Genomic DNA, 21004 nt, shown 5'->3' with positions numbered 1-21004 from the left:
AAATCCGGACAAATCCCAGGATATTCGTCCTTCAACACTTCAGTTGACTGATTTTCCACTGTCTTATCAACCACAGTAGGCATCACTCCCACCTGCGATGCAGCTATATCGTTACCCAAGATAAACTGTATTCCTGGACAAGATAGTTTATCTATTACTCCTACTACCTCTTCACCATTCTTCACTGGACTTTCCAACCTCACCTTATACAAGGGAACGCGACTCCTTTCATCCTGAATTCCGCATATCACCACCTTTTCTGGCAACATTCTTCCCAAACTACATAATTCCTCATCTCTTACCATTAAAGATTGACTAGCCACTGTATCTCTTGACATTGTGACTTCTTCATCTGCGCCTCCTGATACACATAAGTAAATTTTACCCACACAAGTAAATTCTTTAAATACATCTGGCACCTTCTTAACAATTACTTCTTGAACAGGCTGTACAATTGTTTGCACCTCCTTCGCGTCCCTTGGGATTTCCTTTACCACTCTTACAAACCCCACCGTCTTATCCTGTTTTACCACATCACCCTTCTCAGTGCTTGTCTTCAACCACCAACACTGTGACTTTACATGGCCTAGTTTATTACAGTGAAAACATTTGAAACTTTTCATTTCTTTTCCACCCTCCTGGATTTCTTTTTCAATCAGAGGTACACTCCCTTTATTGTCTCCCATCATATCACCTTTACCTTTACCACTTGAGTATTTCTCATGTCCCCAGTTTCTATCCCTCATCGGCTGAAACTGATGTCGGAAAACAATCTTTGAATTATGAACTAATTCATAATCATCTGCCATTTCTGCTTCTAATCTCGCAGTTTTAACCCCCTGTTCTTCCACATGAGATACAATTTTAGTGTGAGTCATCCTAAAGTCTGTATAAAAGTCAGACAGAAAGCGCACATTAGTAAGCATTGCGCAGGTCAAGGAGACACAGCCTGAGTGAGTGAGACACAGACAGAGTGAGAATTTGGTAATTTGGTGCAGTGAGGTAACCAGGAAAAGTAAGTGGTTAATCTAATTGTGCTGTTTTTCAGTTAAAAGTGCAGTGTAGATTAGTGTCTGATTGGCTGAAGCTGCCCCCACCCTAATTGCTGAGAGGCAGTTATCTGGCAGTCACCTGAGTCCTGTTAAGGGGCACAAAGGTACACATTGTTTGCTTCTCTTTGAAGTTTTAGTGTGAGTCATCCTAAGGTCTGTATAAAAGACAGACAGAAAGCGCACATTAGCAAGCATTGCGCTGGTCAAGGAGACACAGCCTGAGTGAGAGAGATACAGACCGAGTGAAAATTTGGTAAGTACTGCTTAACAACTTCCTTACCTTGCAGGTCAGCTGTTAGTTTCGGGAGATCAGTTTCGGGAGCAGGACTATTGGCCGACTGTATATCAGGAAGGATACAAAGGGTGTGGCTGAAGTGCCTATAGAAACAGAGTGCTGGAGGCAAACAGAGTGTATCTGAGTTTGGGTAAGGCTGAGTTCGGGTAAGAGGTGAGTGAGGGCTGTGTTTTTTTGGAGTTTGGTGTTTGGGGTTGAGTTTCAAAAAAAAAAAAAATCCAATTAATTAAGTAAATTAATTAACTAGTTAAGGGAATTTGGTGCTCATCTTAAGGAGGTGCAGAGAAGCAGACCTGTGAGGGAGTCTCGGGAGCAATTACATCACAGCCAGCAGGTAAGTGATTGGCTTGTGACTGGTAAGTGATTTCTCTCTCTTTGACTTTCTCTTAGCTGTGTAGTGTAGTTCAAATTTAACTTCAGGTTTAAGTCATGGCAGGAGAGCTCAGACCCGTGTCATGCTCCTCTTGTGAGATGTGGCAAGTCAGGGACCCTTCTGGTGTCCCTGACTCCTTCATCTGCAAGAAGTGTGTCCAACTGCATCTCCTGTTAGACCGCTTGACGGCTCTGGAGCTGCGGATGGACTCACTTTGGAGCATCCGCGATGCTGAGGAAGTTGTGGATAGCACATTCAGTGAGTTGGTCACACCGCAGATTAAAATTACTGAGGCAGATAGGGAATGGGTGACCAACAGACAGAGGAAGAGTAGGAAGGCAGTGCAGGGATCCCCTACGGTCATCTCCCTCCAAAACAGATTTACCGTTTTGGAAACTGTTGGGGGAGATGGCTCACCAGGGGAAGGTGGCAGCAGCCAGGTTCATGGCACCGTGGCTGGCTCTGCTGCACAGAAGGGCGGGAAAAAGAGTGGCAGAGCTATAGTGATAGGGGATTCAATTGTAAGGTGAATAGACAGGCGTTTCTGCGGACGCAAACGAGAATCCAGGTTGGTATGTTGCCTCCCTGGTGCAAGGGTCAAGAATGTCTCGGAGCGGCTGCAGGGCATTCTGGAGTGGGAGGGTGAACAGCCAGCTGTCGCGGTGCATATAGGCACCAACGATATAGGTAAAAAACGGGATGAGGTCCTACAAGCTGAATTTAGGGAGTTCGGAGTTAAACTAAAAAGTAGGACCTCAAAGGTAGTAATCTCAGGGTTGCTACCAGTGCCACGTGATAGTCAGAGTAGGAATGACAGGATAGCTAGGAGGAATACGTGGCTTGAGAGATGGTGCAAGAGGGAGGGTTTCAAATTCCTGGTACATTGGGACCGGTTCTGGGGGAGGTGGGACCTGTACAAATCGGACGGTCTGCATCTGGGTGGGACCGGAACCAATGTTCTCGGGGGTGTGTTTGCTAGTGCAGTTGGGGAGGGTTTAAACTAATGTGGCAGGGGGATGGGAACCGATGTAGGAAGTCAGTGGGGACAGAAACAAAAGGCAGGAAGGGAGAGTGTGTAAAGCATGACCAGAGAAGGCAGGGCAGAGAGCAAGGAAAGTCTACATTAAACTGCATTTATTTCAATGCAAGGGGCCTGACGGGCAAAGCGAATGAACTCAGGGCATGGATGGGCACATGGGACTGAGATATTATAGCTATGACTGAAACATGGCTAAGGGAGGGGCAGGACTGGCAGCTCAATGTTCCGGGGTACAGATGCTATAGAAAGGATAGAACAGGAGGTAAGAGAGGAGGGGGAGTGGCGTTTTTGATTAGGGAGAACATCACGGCAGTACTTAGAGGGGATATGTCCGTGGGTTCGCCCACTGAGTCTATATGGGTGGAACTGAAAAATAAGAATGGAGAGATCACCTTGGTAGGACTGTACTACAGGCCCCCAAATAGTCAGCGGGAAATTGAGGAGCAAGTATGTAAGGCGATTACAGATAGCTGCAAGAATAATGGGGTGGTAGTAGTAGGGGACTTTAACTTTCCCAACATTGACTGGGACAGCCATAGCATTAGGGGCTTGGATGGAGGGAAATTCGTTGAGTGTATTCAGGAGGAATTTCTCATTCAGTATGTGGATGGACCGACTAGAGAGGGGGCAAAACCTGACCTCGTCTTGGGAAATAAGGAAGGGCAAGTGACAGAAGTGCTAGTGAGGGATCACTTTGGGACAAGTGACCACAACTCCATTAGTTTTAAGATAGCTATGGAGAATGATAGGTCTGGCCCAAGAGTTAAAATTCTTAATTGGGGCAGGCCAATTTTGATGGTATCAGACAGGAACTTGCAGAGGTAGATTGGGGGAGACTGTTGGCAGGCAAAGGGACGGCTGGTAAATGGGAGGCTTTTAAAAATGTGTTAACCAGGGTGCAGGGTACGCACATTCCCTTTAGAGTGAAGGGCAAGGCTGGTAGAAGTAGGGAACCCTGGATGACTCGAGATATTGAGACTCTGGTCAAAAAGAAGAAGGAGGCATATGACGTACATAAGCAACTGGGATCAAGTGGATCCCTTGAAGAGTATAGAGATTGTCGAAATAGAGTTAAGAGGGAAATCAGGAGGGCAAAAAGGGGACATGAAATTGCTTTGGCAAATAATGCAAGGGAGAATCCAAAGAGATTCTACAGATACATAAAGGGGAAAAGAGTAACTAGGGACAGAGTAGGGCCTCTTCCGGATCAACAAGGACATCTATGTGCAGAGCCACAAGAGTTGGGTGAGATCCTGAATGAATATTTCTCATCGGTATTCACGGTGGAGAAAGGCATGGATGTTAGGAAACTAAGGGAAATAAATAGTGATGTCTTGAGAAGTGTGCATATTACAGAGGAGGAGATGCTGGAAGTCTTAAAGCGCATCAAGGTAGATAAATCCCCGGGACCTGATGAAATGTATCCCAGGATGTTGTGGGAGGCTAGGGAGGAAATTGCGGGTCCCCTAACAGAGATATTTGAATCATCGGCAGCCACAGGTGAGGTGCCTGAAGATTGGAGAGTGGCGAATGTTGTGCCCTTGTTTAAGAAGGGCAGCAGGGAAAAGCCTGGGAACTACAGACCGGTGAGCCTAACGTCTGTAGTAGGTAAGTTGCTAGAAGGTATTCTGAGAGACAGGATCTACAAGCATTTAGAGAGGCAAGGACTGATTCGGGGCAGTCAGCATGGCTTTGTGCGTGGAAAATCATGTCTCACAAATTTGATTGAGTTTTTTGAGGGGGTGACCAAGAAGGTAGATGAGGGCAGTGCAGTAGACGTTGTCTACATGGACTTTAGCAAAGCCTTTGACAAGGTACCGCATGGTAGGTTGTTGCAGAAGGTTAAAGCTCACGGTATCCAGGGTGAGGTTGCCAAATGGATTCAAAATTGGCTGGACGACAGAAGGCAGAGAGTGGTTGTAGAAGGTTGTTTTTCAAACTGGAGGCCTGTGACCAGTGGTGTGCCTCAGGGATCGGTGCTGGGTCCACTGTTATTTGTGATTTATATTAATGATTTGGATGAGAATTTAGGAGGCATGGTTAGTAAGTTTGCAGATGACACCAAGATTGGTGGCACAGTGGATAGTGAAGAAGGTTATCTAGGATTGCAACGGGATCTTGATCAATTAGGCCAGTGGGCCGACGAATGGCCTTTTGGCAGATCGAATCAGGCCAGGACCTACTCAGTTAATGGTATGGCGTTGGGGAGAGTTATAGAACAAAGAGATCTAGGAGTACAGGTTCATAGCTCCTTGAAGGTGGAGTCGCAGGTGGACAGGGTGGTGAAGAAGGCATTCGGCATGCTTGGTTTCATTGGTCAGAACATTGAATACAGGAGTTGGGACGCCTTGTTGAAGTTGTACAAGACATTGGTACGGCCACACTTGGAATACTGTGTGCAGTTCTGGTCACCCTATTATAGAAAGGATATTATTAAACTAGAAAGAGTGCAGAAAAGATTTACTAGGATGTTGCCGGGACTTGATGGTTTGAGTTATAAGGAGAGGCTGGATAGACTGGGACTTTTTTCCCTGGAGCGTAGGAGGCTTAGGGGTGATCTTATAGAGGTATATAAAATAATGAGGGGCATAGATAAGGTAGATAGTCAACATATTTTCCCAAAGGTAGGGGAGTCTAAAACTAGAGGGCATAGGTTTAAGGAGAGAGGGGAGAGATTCAGAAGGGCCCAGAGGGGCAATTTCTTCACTCAGAGGGTAGTGAATGTCTGGAATGGGCTGCCAGAGGTAGTAGTAGAGGCGGGTACAATTGTGTCTTTTAAAAAGCATTTGGATAGTTACATGGGTAAGATGGGTATAGAGGGTTATGGGCCAAGTGCGGGCAACTGGGACTAGCTTAATGGTAAAAACTGGGCGGCATGGACTGGTTGGGCCGAAGGGCCTGTTTCCATGCTGTAAACTTCTATGATTCTATGATTCTATGAGTTCACACTACATCAGGAATTGAATTTTTAAACTCCTCCAAAAGTATAATTTTCTGAGAACTTCATACGTTTGGTCTATTTTCAAAGCCGTTATCCACCTATCAAAATTACTCTGTTTCAGCCTTTCAAACTCCATGTATGTTTGACCAAATTCTTTCCTTAAATGTCGAAACCTTAGTCTGTAAGCTTCAGGCACTCGCTCAGATGCACTTAAGATGGGTTTCTTCACCTGCTCATACGTTCCAGATACCACCTCCGGTCGTGATGCAAACACTTCACTAGCTCTACCTACCAGCTTTGTTTGAATCAGTAACGCCCACATGTCCTGTGGCCATTTCATTTGTTTAGCTACCTTCTGAAATGAAATGAAAAAGGCTTCCACTTCCTTCTCGTCAAACCGTGGCAGTGCTTGGACATATTTGAATAGTTTCCCACCAAGCCTTCGACTATGACGCGCTTTCTCACTATCCTCATCACTATCATCCAGCTGTACGTTTCCCTTTACGTCTGCCAATGTTAACTGATTGTCATGTTTCATGGCCATTTTCTGAAGTTCAAACTCGCTCTCTTTATCTTTTTCCCTAATCTGTGTTTCCCTTTCTTTTTCTTTTTTTCTGCTAGGACTATTCTTTCTTTTCTCCTTTCTGCTCTCTCCTTTTCTTTTTCCTCTCTCTCTCTTTCTCTTTCTTTTTCCTCTCTCGCCCTCTTGTATTCAAGCCGCTTTAATTCTTTCTCATGTTCCATTTGCTTAATTTGCAACTGAATTTTTGCCATTTCCAATGAGTCAAACTCTATCGCATGCAACTTTAAATGCTTAACCACCGCCATAATTACTTCATCTTTTCGCATTTTGTCAGGTAAGGTTAACTGCAATGTTCTTGCCAAATCTAACAGTCTGCTTTTCGTTTCTGCCCGTAAAGTACTACGTGTGACATTCTCCACCCCCAAAAACTTCTGAGCCTCTGAAAGAGACATTGTTCACAACACTCTCCCCACGTAAACTAAAATACCACACCGGAAAAGCAACAATCCTTCACTGTCTTTAAGTTCACAAAAGCCAATCCAATAGACTTTTATCCCGGATGAGCCCCCAATTTTTATGGGTGAGGCGTTTTCAGAACCCCAAAATGTATCATGGAGTTCAACCAACCTCTCCCTTTAATGGATTTGTTGCTTTTCCTAGCACACGGCTTTTTCCCTAGGTGTATTGTTATTATACAATTATGGACACGTGGGCTTTTAAACACAAAACACTGTTTATTCCATGAACTCAACTTCACATCTTAAATAAACATAGGATCTCTTAACACCCCTTACTTTAAAGATAACTCAGAAAATATTGCAACAGTAAATAATTCCTTAAAATGTTCCTTCAAACTTCCAAGAGACTTAACACCTTTAAACAGAATCACATCAGGTTAAAGGTTTTATAATTATCAGTTTAAATCACCCAAATGATCCAGAGATGGTCTTTTATGTCAGAGATCCAGCTCCCTGCAAACGAAGACACTCCCAATCTCTTTTCAAACTTGCAGCTCTCTGGAAACACACAGACACACACAAGGTGCTTTTTAAACTGAAAGTAAAAATCTGCAAAATGGCTGACCTAAAGCCGAGCTCCACCCACTCTCTGACCTCACTGTTTTCTTTAATGTACATTGCTTAAACAGCTGGGTCTTAAAGGTACAATCACATGACAGTGCACTATGCAACCATGTGATTTATCTACGTCCTGTATCTGATTCGTCATTGTTTGTGATACGACCTACCGCAGTGGTATCATCCACAAACTTATAGATTGAGTTGGAGCTAAATCCTGCCACACAGGATATGCCTCCATATTCAGCGGGTCCGTCCATGACAAGACTGAAGAACGGTCACTCGTCTATCCAATCAGTGAGGTTTGCCTCACTGTGAGACAAGATTGGCAGAAGGAAAACCAAATTAATTAGATTCAGATCACACGGTTATACTAGACCTGAAACATGAAAACCCCGCCATCTCACAATTCCCGTTCCAGCCTCCCAAACCGGCGCCGGAATGTGGCGACTCGGGGCTTTTCACAGAACCTCGATTGAAGCCTACTTGCGACAATAAGAGATTATTAGTATTATTATTATTGCTCCTCGCCTGAGGTATGGTGATCCTCAGGTTAAATCACCACCAGTCAGATCTTACCCTCAAAGGGCCTATGGTCATCAGGGACTAGAGTGACTTAATTTACTTTAGAACTGGATCAATGTATGACATTTCCAGGATGTGACTTCACTCAAGACTGGCCAAATGACTGACAGCCGGGAAATTAACGACCATTGAGGAGTTACCGCTACCTGAGGCTTGGTGGGATTGCTGGTTTTAAAGGTTCATCGTGAAATCTAGAGATAAAATGCCGGGAAAGTGGACATGAGCATTATCATGAGATCATTAAAATGTAAAAGGAGGCCATTCTGCCAATGGACTCTGCAACGATATTCTGAAAGAGCCTCTGTGTCCCCACCACATCCCTGTAACACCACCCAACTTTCTGAACACTAAGGGTCAATTTAGCATGGACAGTCCACCTAACCCGCACACATTTGGACTGTGCGAGGAAATCGGACCATCCGGAGGAAACCCACACAGACACGGAGAGAAAGTGCAAACTCCACACAGTCAGTGACCAAAGGCTGGAATTGAACACGGATCGCTGGCGCTGTGAGGTAACCACTGTGACAACGTGCCACCGTATGAGGTCATAACACGTCATACATCAGATCAAGCATGATCTCATTGAAATGCGGAGCATATTCGATGGGCTGAATGGCCTGCTTCTGTTCCTACGTCTTATACCCTGATATTATGTAAATGTGTTCCTGTTCTTGTGTAAAACCCTTGTTAAACCAACACAGACGCCGCATGTCGTCTGCATCTGATTATCTGGCGCAGAGAAGGTGATTGTGGAATACATGTTGTACCCATCAAACTCTGCTACTCACCTGACTGAGATTTGTTCTGTATCTGTAAATCACAGGTAGTGTTCGCGAGTGGAGGGAACACTCTGCACCTCAGTCTCTGGAAGAGTTTGTGAGAGCAGGATTTCTTCATTATGAGTCAATGTCTGGTACTGTATGTGAGGGTGGGATTCAGTTTCTATCAGACATTGGTACTGAATGTCAGTGTGGAATCTTCCTGTATCTATCAATCACAATTACCGTTTGGGAAAAATGAGATTAATACACAACAGCACTGCTGTAACAGACAGAGAAAGAGACACAAAAAATCAGAAAGAGACTATCAGGACACACACAATGACACACAGAAAAGGTGCCGAGATGGAGAAACTGTTTTTTTCGGAAAATGTTGTTTTCTGCTGCACACAGAGGGGCCCTGTTTGTAAAATTATATCTTGCTGTGTAACTGAGCTCTCTGTAACCGTGACACTGCCGGTGACAGATCTGTACTGTGTTTGTGCCAAATCATTACTTGTTGTGTAATGTGGTCCCAGTTGTGGAAATAAGATCCATCGGAAGCGTTACTGAGACGACATTTTAATTCCATATTTATTAAATTTTGTCACGAAATGTTCGTTTAGACCTCTGGATTCCCAGTCATAACCTTGCGTTCTTGTTACGAAGAAAGTTCATTCTGCATCAATATTTTCAGATAATAACACAGAAGCGCCCAACGTGGGGCTCGAACCCACGACCCTGGGATTAAGAGTCCCATGCTCTACCGACTGAGCTAGCCGGGCTGCTGGTGCACTATTTATTAAGCGTCTTCTTGAAGAGAGCTGATGCGGTGAAGTCCTTCTGCCATACTTCCCACTCCTGACACCATGTAGAAATGCTCGTCTCTCAATGGCTGGCGACCAATGACATGTAATAAAAAATAACTGACTTAATAATTGAGCAGCTCCTCCTGGCTTGTGCTCTGACCGCGATCCGGGGAACTGCCGGAATCCCGACACGTGACCATTTTAGTTGCGTCATCAGGTGACCGTTCGGCCTGCACAGGTCTCCCTCTGTGCTGTAATTTCTAAATTTCATCATTTAAATTTTCCTCCAGACTGTAAAGTGTGGTCCTGTTCCATTTGAATTTCTAATATATTTCCAATGTAACTGATGTTGTTCCACAATCTATTTAATCGGTGGAATTGTGCGTTTAGTGAGCTGAGGTTTTCGAGCCTCTCAAGGCTTCTCTCCAAATCCAATGGTCATTTTCCACGAAGATTCAACCCCTCCTCACATAAACACCGGGGCCCCGTTGATCGTTTGAATGCAATAACTTCCTGGAGTGATTCCAGGCTGGTTTTAGAATGTATTCTATCGACCAAATTACTAATGAATGACAGCTGAATGTATTTCTGTGTAAAAAGATCGTGGCAGAAATGGAACATATTTTATCTCTCTATCTGTTTCTTTGTTTATTTCTCTCTCCCTCACTCACTGTTTTTGTGCTTCTCCGGGGACTGATTGGATACAGTGAAACTCAGCCCCATCTCACCCCAACTCTTTTGGACGAATACGTCCTGGTGATGGACGGTCCTGAATCAGTGGAAGAATCGACAAACTATTCCATTCTTGGCTCTGTGAGAAGTTCCACCCCTGGTTGTGAGGTGGCTCTGGGATAAAGGGATCGAGAGATAACGAGGTGACTGCAGTCTGGCTCTTCCTCTGAAAACCAGCTTTGTACAGCGCCCTTGTAGAAAGTGGATGTGTCTGAGAACAGGAGGAAAGCAGATCATGGGCCTGTGATTGATTTTATTGAGCCGGACCTTGAAAAGTGAAGCAAACTTCTAACCAGTCGGTGCCTGTCTGAGAACTGGCAAGGAATTACGGCTGACATTGAGACAGTTCATCTTTAATTAATTACAGCAAATCGATTCTTTCAGAGGTGTTGGTGTGTTGTTTCCAGAGTCACTGTCATAGTTTCTTAAAATATGATTTGTGCTTGTTTTTGTTTTGTTCAGTAATTTGGAAATCTATTTGGAGCGGGTGCAGTTGGTCAATATCTGTGCTTCTTGCTTGGCAGCTCCCCAGGAAGCAGCAGCTCCATTCCTATCCAGATCTGTGGACACAATCAGGAGACCCAAACTATTGCGCACTGCTGCCATCTCCTGGCTGAAAGCAAGTTGTGCAACAAGGTAACGATGTATTCGTGACACGTTTCAATTGGAGCAAAATAACATTAACATGGTTAAATATTATCATTGTAGTAATCACATTTAAATCCCCAGATATCTGATTTTTGACTGAGCGATCAGTTCATCCCGATTTATCGGAAAATGAAGGATTCCCATTACAGCCATATTGGTTACAAGAATATCCAATCTCTGATTTAATACATTCTCTCGCTTCATTGTTTGTGTATTCGTTCTATATATGGAGGCAAAGTCTGAAGAACTCAGTAACAGGTTGATCAATGTACCCGGAGAGGTGAAACTGCCGCCCCGAACTTCCTTCTATAAAGGTGATTCCAGTCACTCCCCACTTTCCCATCAGAACTACGTCACAGAAGAAATCACACCAGCTTCACAGAACAACCATTCAGCACGAAAGTAAATTATCTGAACTATGCTGACCAGAATCAGTGTGCTCAAACATGTGTTCTTGTTGAAAGAAAAAATGAGGAAGTGAATAGCTGTGTGGCTACCGCAGGGCAGTAATGTTGTAGCTCCTGGTTTAAGGAGCAGAGTGCCGCAGCGGAAGCGTGCTGGGTCATTAGCCCGAGGTCGAGGAATCGAGGCTATTCTCTGCTATTTACATCCTCCCTGACACGAAAAGTAAACATAACGCACGTTCCTGTTTGCTTTGCAGCAAATACCTATCAGAAAATTTCTTGCAGTCTCATCCCGACATTAAACCCAGGAATGAAGCAGACAGCATGACACATTACAACATTGTAAAGCTCACACAGAGGGAACCACAGAGAAAATGCTTTAAAGTCTCAGCAGGTCTGACCAGATCTGTAGGGAGAGAAAGAGCTAACGTTTCGAGTCCAGATGACACTTTGTCAAAGCTGGACCGGACACGTTATCCAGTAGTACCCCACAAAGGGGCAATATAGATATATAACGATATCCAGTAATAACTCACAGGGGGCATATAAGGAAATAAAGCTTTATCGAGCAACAAATCACAATAGAAACCAAGTTCCCATCTTCCCCTCTCGGACGGATGTGAACAATCGAACCTGCCGGACTATTGACAAGAGAAGACGAATTTTACCCGGAGTCCTGGGATCAATATTAATTCCTCAACCAAAGTCACTGAAGCAGATTATCGAGTCATTAACTGCGCTTTTGCCTGTGTGGTCTCGCTGTGCGTATCTGAGCAGGAATCTCATGTCCTGAGACCAACGCTTTTCCATTGAAAGGAAGGTATTGGACAATCGTGAGGTTGAAACTCTCCTTGGAGAAATTTAACCTCGTGGGGGAAAGGTCAATATCAGGAGTGGGATTCGTATCCACGCTTCCATAAGAGACAGCGACCTGAACTTCAGCGCCTTTGACCGCTCGGTCACCCTGATGCGTTGTCGCCGAAACTAAGATCCGTGCACAAATCGACTCAAATTCTATGTTCATCATCATTTCATTTCAAACAAGATATGCTTATCCTACTTTTGAACACCAGCCATAATCCTGTATCTGAGTGCCATCCTTGTCCAAGCCGCTGGGGGTTAAGGAGCTCCTCATTGCTGCACTGATCAGTTTGCTCCAATCAACCAGGACCGAATTCCCGCTCTACCTGTTCCTCACTCGAAGATATTGAGAGCCTAAGTCCTGAGCGACGTGAAGTATCCAATTGGAGAGTTGCATTCCGGCGAATGGAATCTCTCTCCACAGCTGCTTCCGGTGCTGTTTTCACCGACAAGTAGCCGAAGAATGCCTCCTGTGTCCAAACAGGAGAACGTTCATCCAGAAGAGGCGCCAGAAGAGTGTTCTGGGAGAAGTCAACATAGTCACCTCGACTATACTGTGGGTAGCTGAAGAACAGGTGTCAAAGAGCGGATCAGACTGTAAGCTAAACGTTGATACTGATAAAGAAAAAGGTAGATGTGCTGCTGACAAACAGCGACTTGTTTCCGTTTGGTGTGAGTGAGAATATTAATAGCAGAGAATGGTTTCGATCCATCGACTTCTGTGTTAGGTGTCCAGCATACGTCCGCTGCGCCACTTTGCTCGTAGTTGATTTTCTCTGGGGTCGGACTTGAAGCAAAGCTTGAAGAAATCAGTAAAAGCGTGATCAATGTTCCCAGAGAGGTGAAACTGCCGTCCCGAACTTCCTTCTATGAAGGTGATTCCAGTCATTCCCCACTTTCTCATCAGAACAACGTCACAGAATAAATCACATCCCCTTCACAGAACAACCATTCAGCACGAAAGTAAATTATCTGAACTATGCTGACCAGAATCAGTGTGCTCAAACGTGTGTTCAAGTTGAAACAAGAAAATGAGGAAGTGAATAGCTGTGTGGCTACCGCAGGGCAGTAAAATCGTAGCTCCTGGTTTAAGGATCAGAGTGCCGCAGCGGAAGCGTGCTGGGCCATTAGCCCGACGTCAGGGAATCCTGGCTATTCTCTGCTATTTGCATTCTCCCTGACACGAAAAGAAAACATAACTCACGTTCCTGTTTGCTTTGCAGCAAATACCTTTCAGAATCCTTCTTGCAGTCTCGTCCCAGGAATGAAGGAGACAGCATGACACAGTACAACGTTGCAAAGCTCACACAGAGGGAACCACAGATAAAATGCTTTAAAGTCTCTGCTCAATTGATCCTCAAGATAAACACTTCCAATTCCACCAATTCCATTGGGAAATGCATGAATATCGATTGTTTAAATTTTACATACATCTAACACCTCTCCGTCCACCCGGTCACATTCTATCACCGACAGTTCATGTGAATCTCCCCCGCTCTGTTGCGGTTCTGTGTCGTGGCCAGTAGATGTCAACACACTCTGGTAGAGAGAAGTTCACAGATTAGAGTGAGACACAACTGATAAAAATTGTTTTATTATATTAAAGTTGGGACGGCGGGATTTCGAAGAAGATAATATGTGGTGATGATCTTTTCTTATATTTTGGTTGTGTTGAAGCCGTCAACATGTTGTATGTGGGAGTGAGGTGCATTCTCTCTGCCCTTCTCTGGTCCCGTTTGTAAATGGGGGATTCCTGTCACTCTCGGGTAATGTGTGAGAGTGTAAGAGACATTCTGAACCTGTCAGTCTTCGTCACTATATGTGCCTGTGGATACGTTGTCAGTGGAACCGCACCGTGACACCAGTTCTTCAGCGACCCACAGTACAGTTGAGGTTACCGAGATGACGTCTCCCATAATTCTCTTCAGCCACCTCTCCAGGATGAACCTCCTCCTGTTTGTAGACTGGAGGGGTTCTTTGGCTACTTGCCTGTAATAAGATCGCATATAAAAATTCCATTGAAGTAAATGAGTTGTATCATGTGGTTAAGGAGACGCACAATAACCCATTGTACTCTGCACACGTGGGTTCAAATCCCATCCTCGTCTGTCATGTGTCTGTTGTGTCTCTGGTCCACTTCATGAGCATGAAGTACAAATGCTGTGATTTTTTGCTTTGGTTCACGGGCTTGGCGGGTGGTGAATTCGGCGAACACTGTCTGTGTTGAAACCACATTATAAAAAGGTGAGAAAGTTACTTATTTCACTCCCTGACTTAATTGCGCATACATTCTGAGTTGGAAACTGTTTCTTCGTCTCAGTTTGAAACTCACAAAGTCGCGCAAAAGGTAAGTTCATAAAATAAAGAAGCAGACTTCAGCCATTAGACCCATCGAGTCTGCCCAGCCATTCTATCGTGGCTGATATCTTCCCCATCTGCGACCTACAATGTTACAGATGAAGAGGTCGATTGCGATATCAGCAGGAACACCTTCTCCCTAGAACGCATGATCTCGGAGCGGGAGTAGGCAATTTAGCCTCCTGAGCCTAACACCTTCCATGTGATGTTGGCTGATCCCATCCTGGCCTCAACTCCACCGTCTTCCCGTTCTCCGTATCCCTTCAACTCCTTACCAATAAAACTCTCTCTACCACCTCCTTAAATTTACTCACTCTCCCTGCATCCAACGCAATCTGGGGTACCGAATTCCACAGAATCATAAACCCTTTGGAATAAGTAGTTTTCCCTCAAATCTTTTTTCACATTGCAATCTCTTATTCTAAGATCATGACCTCCTCTTTTAGAATGCCCCACAAGAGGAAGCAACAGCTCCACGTCAACTTTTTCCATACCTTTTGGCATCTGATACACCTTAATTAGATAATGACGCATACATTCTGAGTGTGAAACTGTTGGCCAGTCTTCCTCAGTTTGAAACTCACGATGTTGCACGATAACATCCGATTCAATGGCCGGGAATCGAACAGGGACAACTGCTTGGAAGAAAACTTTGCTCACCACTCTCCCACCGTCGCTGCATTTCCAATTTTGAACACCAGGTGGAATAGAAGGAGGCAGATACATTCAATCAGTTCATGGATGCAAAACGAATTAAGGCATATTGCCATGCGTACTTGTGGGACGAAGTGGCCGAGTGGTTAAGGCGATGGACTACCAATCCATTGTGCCCTACACACGTGTGTTCGAGTTCTATGCTCGTTGATTTTAAATCCACTTTTCTCGGAAGTAGGCCTCCTTTTTCCAAGATGGATATGCAATCACTGATGTGACAATCTATTCCAAGTTATCAGGCCAGATTGCATCGAGTTGGGTTAGAGGACGGTGGAACGGAGGCAGACGTGTTTGGGGCTTAACCGCTCTTTGACACCAGTTCTTCTTCGGCTACCCACAGTACAGTCGAGGATACCGGGTTGGCTTCTCCCATAATTACCTTCTGCCACCTCTCCTGGATGGACATCCTCCTGTTTGTGTCCTGGAGGGTTGCTTCGGTCACTTGCCTGTGAGAAGGTCAGATATTAAAGTTCCATGAAGTAAAGGAGTTGTACCACGTGGTTAAGGGGGTGCACAAGAAACCTTTGTGCTCTGCGCACTTGCGTTCGAATCCAATCCTCGTCTGTAACGTATCTGTTGTGTCTCTGTTTGATCCACTTCATGAGGGTGACGGAAAAATGCTGTGATTTTTATTGTTTGGGGCTTGGAGTTGTGAATAATCGAACACTTTCCATATTGAAACCACTTTAGAAAATGACGAGAAAGTTACTTAATTCACTCCCCCCCCCCATAATTGCGCACACATTCTGAGTTGGAAACTATTTCTTTCCCTCAGTTTGAAAGCCATGAAGCGGCGCAAACGATAGATTCATCAGATAGATGAGCAGTATTACGCCATTCGACCCATCGAGTCTGCCCGCCATTCGATCATGACTGAAATGTTCATCATCTGCTACCTGAAATGTTACGGAACAAGAGATGGATTGAGATGTCAGCCAGAACACCTCCTCCCGAGAACACATAACATTGGAGCTGGGATATGCAATTTAGCCTCTTGGGCGTAAAACCTTCCATGTGATCTTGCCTGATCAAACATAATGGCCTCAACACCACCGTCCTGCCCGTTCTCCAGAACCCTTCAACTCATTACCAATAAAAGTCTCTCTAAGTCCTCCTTAACTTTCTCACTGTCCCTGCATCCACCACACTCCGAGGAAGTGAATTCCACAGAATTACAAGCCTTTGGGAGAAGTCGTTTTTCTTTTTTAAATTTGCAGCCTCATATTCTAAGATGATGACCTCTCGTTTTAGACTACCCCACAACAGGTAACATCAACTCCATGTCTACAATATCTACACCTTTTCGCATCTTAAACGCCTCACTTAGATAATCCGTATAAATTCTGAATGAGAAACAGTTGACCAGTCTTCCTCAGTTTGAAACTCAGGATGTCGCGCAAAAACACCCGATTCAACTATTACTGCGCTGGCCGGGAATCGAAACGGAGTCAATGGTTTCAAAAGCAGCGATGCTCACCACTATACCACCACCACTGCATTTCACCCGTCGAATACCTGGTTGAATAGAAAGAGGCAAATAATTGCCATCAGTTCATGGATGCAAAACGAATTAAGACGTATTGACGCGCCAAGTTGTGCGACGAGGTGGCCGAGTGGTTAAGGCGATGGACTGCTAATCCATTGTGCTCTGCACACGTGGGTTCGAATCCCATCCTCGTCGATTTTTCGCCCATTGTTTCTCGGAAGTGGAATTCATTTTTACACGATGGATCTGCAATCACTGATGTGACAAACTATTCCAAGTTGTCAGGCCACTTGCATCGAGTTGCGTTAGAGGAGGGACGAACGGAGGCACGAACGGCGGCAGACGTGTTTGGGGCTTAACTCCACATTGCCACAATTCTTCTTCGGCTACCAACTGTGCAGTCGAGGTTGCCGGGTTCACTTCTTCCATTATTACCTTCTGCCACCTCTCGTGGATGAACGTCCTCCTGATTGTACATTGGTGGGGTGCTTCGGCTACTTATCTGTGACAAGATCAGATATTAAAATTCCATGAAGTAAAGGGGTTGTTCCACATGGTTAAGGTGATGCACAATAATCCATTGTACTCTGCACACGTTGATTCAAATCCCATTCTTGTCTGTAACGTGTCTGTTGTGTCTCTGTTTTGTCCACTTCATGAGGATATAGAAAAAAGGCTGTGATTTTTAGCTTTTGATTAAGGGCTTGGCGGGCGGTGAATAGACGAACGCTGTCCATGGTGAAGCCAAATAATAAAAAGCTGAGAAAGTTACTTTTCACTCCCTGCCCTAATTGCGCATAAATTGTGAGTTGGAAACTGTTCCTTCCCCTCAGTTTGAAACTCAGACTCGATGGGTCTAATGGCTTAATTCTGCTCCTATATTTTATGAACTTATCTTTTGCGCGACTTCGTGAGTTTCAAACTGAGGAGAAGGAACAGTTTCCAACTCACGAAGTCGCGCAAAAGATAAGTTCATAAAATATAGGAGCAGAATTAAGCCATTAGACCCATCGAGTCTGCCCTGCCATTCTATCGCGGTTGATTGTGCCAGTTAGAAACTTCTAATATTCTAACAATTATTTGGGAACTAGAATCGTCTAATATTCCATTCCCTGTGTAGGTTAGAAACTTCTAATATTCAAACCTCCACCTGCTTAACTAGAAACTTCTAATATTCTAGCATCGCTTTACCCAGAAACTTCTAATATTCTAGCCCTCCACGTTGCGCGCCATGAAGTTAAAACCTCACCACTATTCTTAGAATTCCCCCTGTACCAGAAAAGGGTCAAGATATTCTAAATGATGAACAGGGATTCTCACTCCCTGACTTCTATGCAGACTTAGGTGGGCGCTATTCGGGTCAAACCAGTGTTTCATGTTATCCCACGGCATAACCCATGTCTTCAGAGAAGATTCTGTTTACTTTCCACTCAGGTGCTTCACTCACGGGTCCGGCTTTTCTAAGTAGAGTAAAGTAAACTTTCTAATAAACACTCTTTCAGGTTATCAATTTAAGTTCGTTTTAATTTCAAATTAAAAGATGTAATCACTGTTTTTACAGAAAAGTAATAAGATCTTTTCTTTGCATCTTCCTGGTCAGTTGTTAGACCTTCAAGTCTGCCTTGACAATTTTCTCCTGTAACTTTTGTTTTTTTCCTGATGGATTCGCTGTTCTGCTCGGCTTCCGTGTTCAGTCCTTCCCATGACCGAGGGCAGCTATGAGGCTGGCTGCTGAATTATTAGGTATTATATAGCCCTTTGCGCAGCCTTAGTTTCTACATGGCATTTATGGAAATGTAACCGTTGCTTGCCGACTGTAGCTAATGCAATCTCCCTGTCGTTGAACTAGCTTATTCTGCTTGACATGTAATACTTTTGTTTGGCAGGTAATATATTTATTTGTTGCTTCGTCAGCAACTTTCCTGATATCTGTCTTTAGTGATGTTTTTTCTCAGTCTAAATACTGGATATGAACTCGTGTTCAACGAAGCAGTTCGCCTCTGCCCTTCCACTGGTCAGCTGGTGTCAACGGCAGGTCGCCCCCTATATTTCTAACCTTATCTGGCTTGGACCTATACCCTATGACCTGATTATTTGCTAAAAGATTTTTAACGTCAAAAATGTGTAAATTATGGGATAAACGTGCCACCTCATGTGTTTCTTAGCTGGAAAGCAGTTGTCTCATATTTAAGTGGCGTCAGCAAGGTTTCCCGCTTAACCTTCTCCCCCGATTTAAACCTAAGATCCTGGTTGTTCCTTTTTTAATTGTTCAGTAAAATAATGCACTTCTCGGGAAGTGTGAAATACTGTTCCCGTTTATATAACTTAAGATTTTAAATTGATTGAATGTCTTTTTAACTTTAAAACCATGTTGAGTTGTCCATATCTGTTTTCTCTAACGCCTGCGAAGCTATCTGTATTTTAAACAACCTGCGGCTGTTAACCCTTTGTGGGACCTTTCCCTTTCATTTAAAATCTCTGTCTTTTCCAGGTTCACATTCATGGTTCAAATGATATATTTTTTCATTATAACCTGTTCCTCACACGAAGGTATTGAGAGACGAAGATCTGAGCGACGTGAAGTATCCAATTGGAGAGATGCATCATGGCGACTGGAATCTCTCTCCACAGCTGCTTCCGGTGCTGCTTTCACAGCCGACGAACCCCTCCAGTGTCCAAACAGGTGAAAGTTCATCCAGTAGAGGCGGCAGAAGGGAGTTCTGGGAGAAGGCAACTTAGTCACCTCGACTATACTGTGGGTAGCTGAAGAACAGGTGTCAAGGATCAGATCATACTGAAAGGAAAATGTTGATACTAATAAAGAAAAAGGCAGATGTGCTGCTGGGTGATAGCGACTTGTTTGCTTTTGGTGTGAGTGCGAATACAAATAGCAGACGATGCTTTTGGTCCATCGACTGCTGGGCTATGGGCCCACCACGCTTCCGCTGCGCCACTCCGCACGTGGTTGAGCTATTCGCGGTCGAGGTCGAGGAATCGACTCACAGGGGGCCAATAAGGAAATAAAGCTTTATCGAGCAATGAATCACAATAGAAACCGAGTCCCCAACTTCCCCTCTTGGACGGATGTGAAGAATCCAACCTGCCAGACTATTTACAAGAGAAGACGAATTTTACCCTTCTCTTGGGATCAATATTAATTCCTCAACCAGACTCACCGAAGCAGATTATCGATTCATGAGCTGGGCGTTTGCCGGTGGGGTCTTGCTGTGCGTATTTAAGCTGGAATTTCATGTCCTGAGACCAACGCTTTTCTATTGAAAGGGAGGTAATGGATCTTCCTGAGGTTGAAAATCTTGCTGGAGAAATTTAACCTCGTGGAGGAAAAGGCAATATCAGGAGTCGGATTCGAGCCATCGCCTCCAGAAGAAACTGCGACCTGAACGCAGCGCCTCAGACCGCTCGGCCATCCTGATGCGTTGTCGCCGAAACTAAGATCCGTGCACAAATCGACTTAAAGACTATCTTCATCGTTATTTCATTTCAAACAAGATATGCTTTTCCTACTTTTGAACCCCTTCCAGAGTCCTGTGTCTGAGTGCCATCCTTGTCCAAACCGCTGGTGTTTAAGGAGCTTCTCATTGCTGCATTGATCAGTTTATTCTAATCAACAAGGTCCGAATTCCCGCTCTACCTGTTCCTCACACGAAGGTATTGAAAGTCTACGATCTGAGCGACGTGAAGTATCTAATTGGAGAGTTGCATTCTGGCGACTGCAATCACTCTCCACAGCTGCTTCCGGTGCTGCTCTCACAGACAGGCAGCCGAAGAACCCCTCCAGTGTCCAATCAGGTAAACGTTCATCCAGTAGAGGCGGCAGAAGAGTGTTCTGGGAGAAGTCAACTTAGTCACCTCGACTGTACTGTGGTTAGCTGAAGAACAGGTGTGAAAGAGTGGATCAGACTGAAAGCAAAACTTTGATACCAATAAAGAAAAAGGCAGATGTGCTGCTGACAAACAGCAACTTTGTTCCGTTTGGTGTGATTGAGAATATGAATAGCAGAGGATGGTTTCGATCCATCGACCTCTGGGTTATGGGCCCAGCACGCTTCCGCTGCGCCACTCTGCTCGGTGCTCTTTATTTCCGTGGTCGGACTTGAGGCAAAGTATAAAGAAGTCTGTAACAGCGTGATCAATGTTTCCAGAGAGATGAAACTGCCGCCCCGAACTTCATTCTATGAAGATGATCCCAGCCACTCCCCACTTCCCCATCAGAACAACGTCACAGAAGAAATCAATTCACCATCACAGAACAACCATTCCGCACGAAAGTAAATTATCTGAACGATGCTGACCAGAATCAGTGTGCTCAAACGAGTATTCTTGTTG

At 44.6% G+C, this 21004-nt stretch overlaps 3 non-coding genes across 3 annotated transcripts; 1 reads left to right on the top strand and 2 right to left on the bottom strand.

Annotated features, from left to right (window-relative positions):
* Positions 1 to 9357: 9357 nt before the first annotated feature.
* trnak-cuu (transfer RNA lysine (anticodon CUU)) lies at positions 9358 to 9430 on the bottom strand. Its single transcript has one exon. It is a non-coding gene; the product is annotated as a tRNA-Lys (tRNA).
* A 7340-nt stretch (positions 9431 to 16770) lies between these two features.
* trnas-gcu (transfer RNA serine (anticodon GCU)) lies at positions 16771 to 16852 on the top strand. Its single transcript has one exon. It is a non-coding gene; the product is annotated as a tRNA-Ser (tRNA).
* Positions 16853 to 20672: 3820 nt separating this feature from the next.
* Positions 20673 to 20744, bottom strand: trnam-cau (transfer RNA methionine (anticodon CAU)). Its single transcript has one exon. It is a non-coding gene; the product is annotated as a tRNA-Met (tRNA).
* Positions 20745 to 21004: the final 260 nt, after the last annotated feature.

This window comes from Scyliorhinus torazame, chromosome 24 (assembly GCF_047496885.1).
Source record: "Scyliorhinus torazame isolate Kashiwa2021f chromosome 24, sScyTor2.1, whole genome shotgun sequence".
Taxonomy (NCBI): Eukaryota; Metazoa; Chordata; class Chondrichthyes; order Carcharhiniformes; family Scyliorhinidae; genus Scyliorhinus; species Scyliorhinus torazame.
This window is presented reverse-complemented; position numbering and strand designations above follow the sequence as displayed.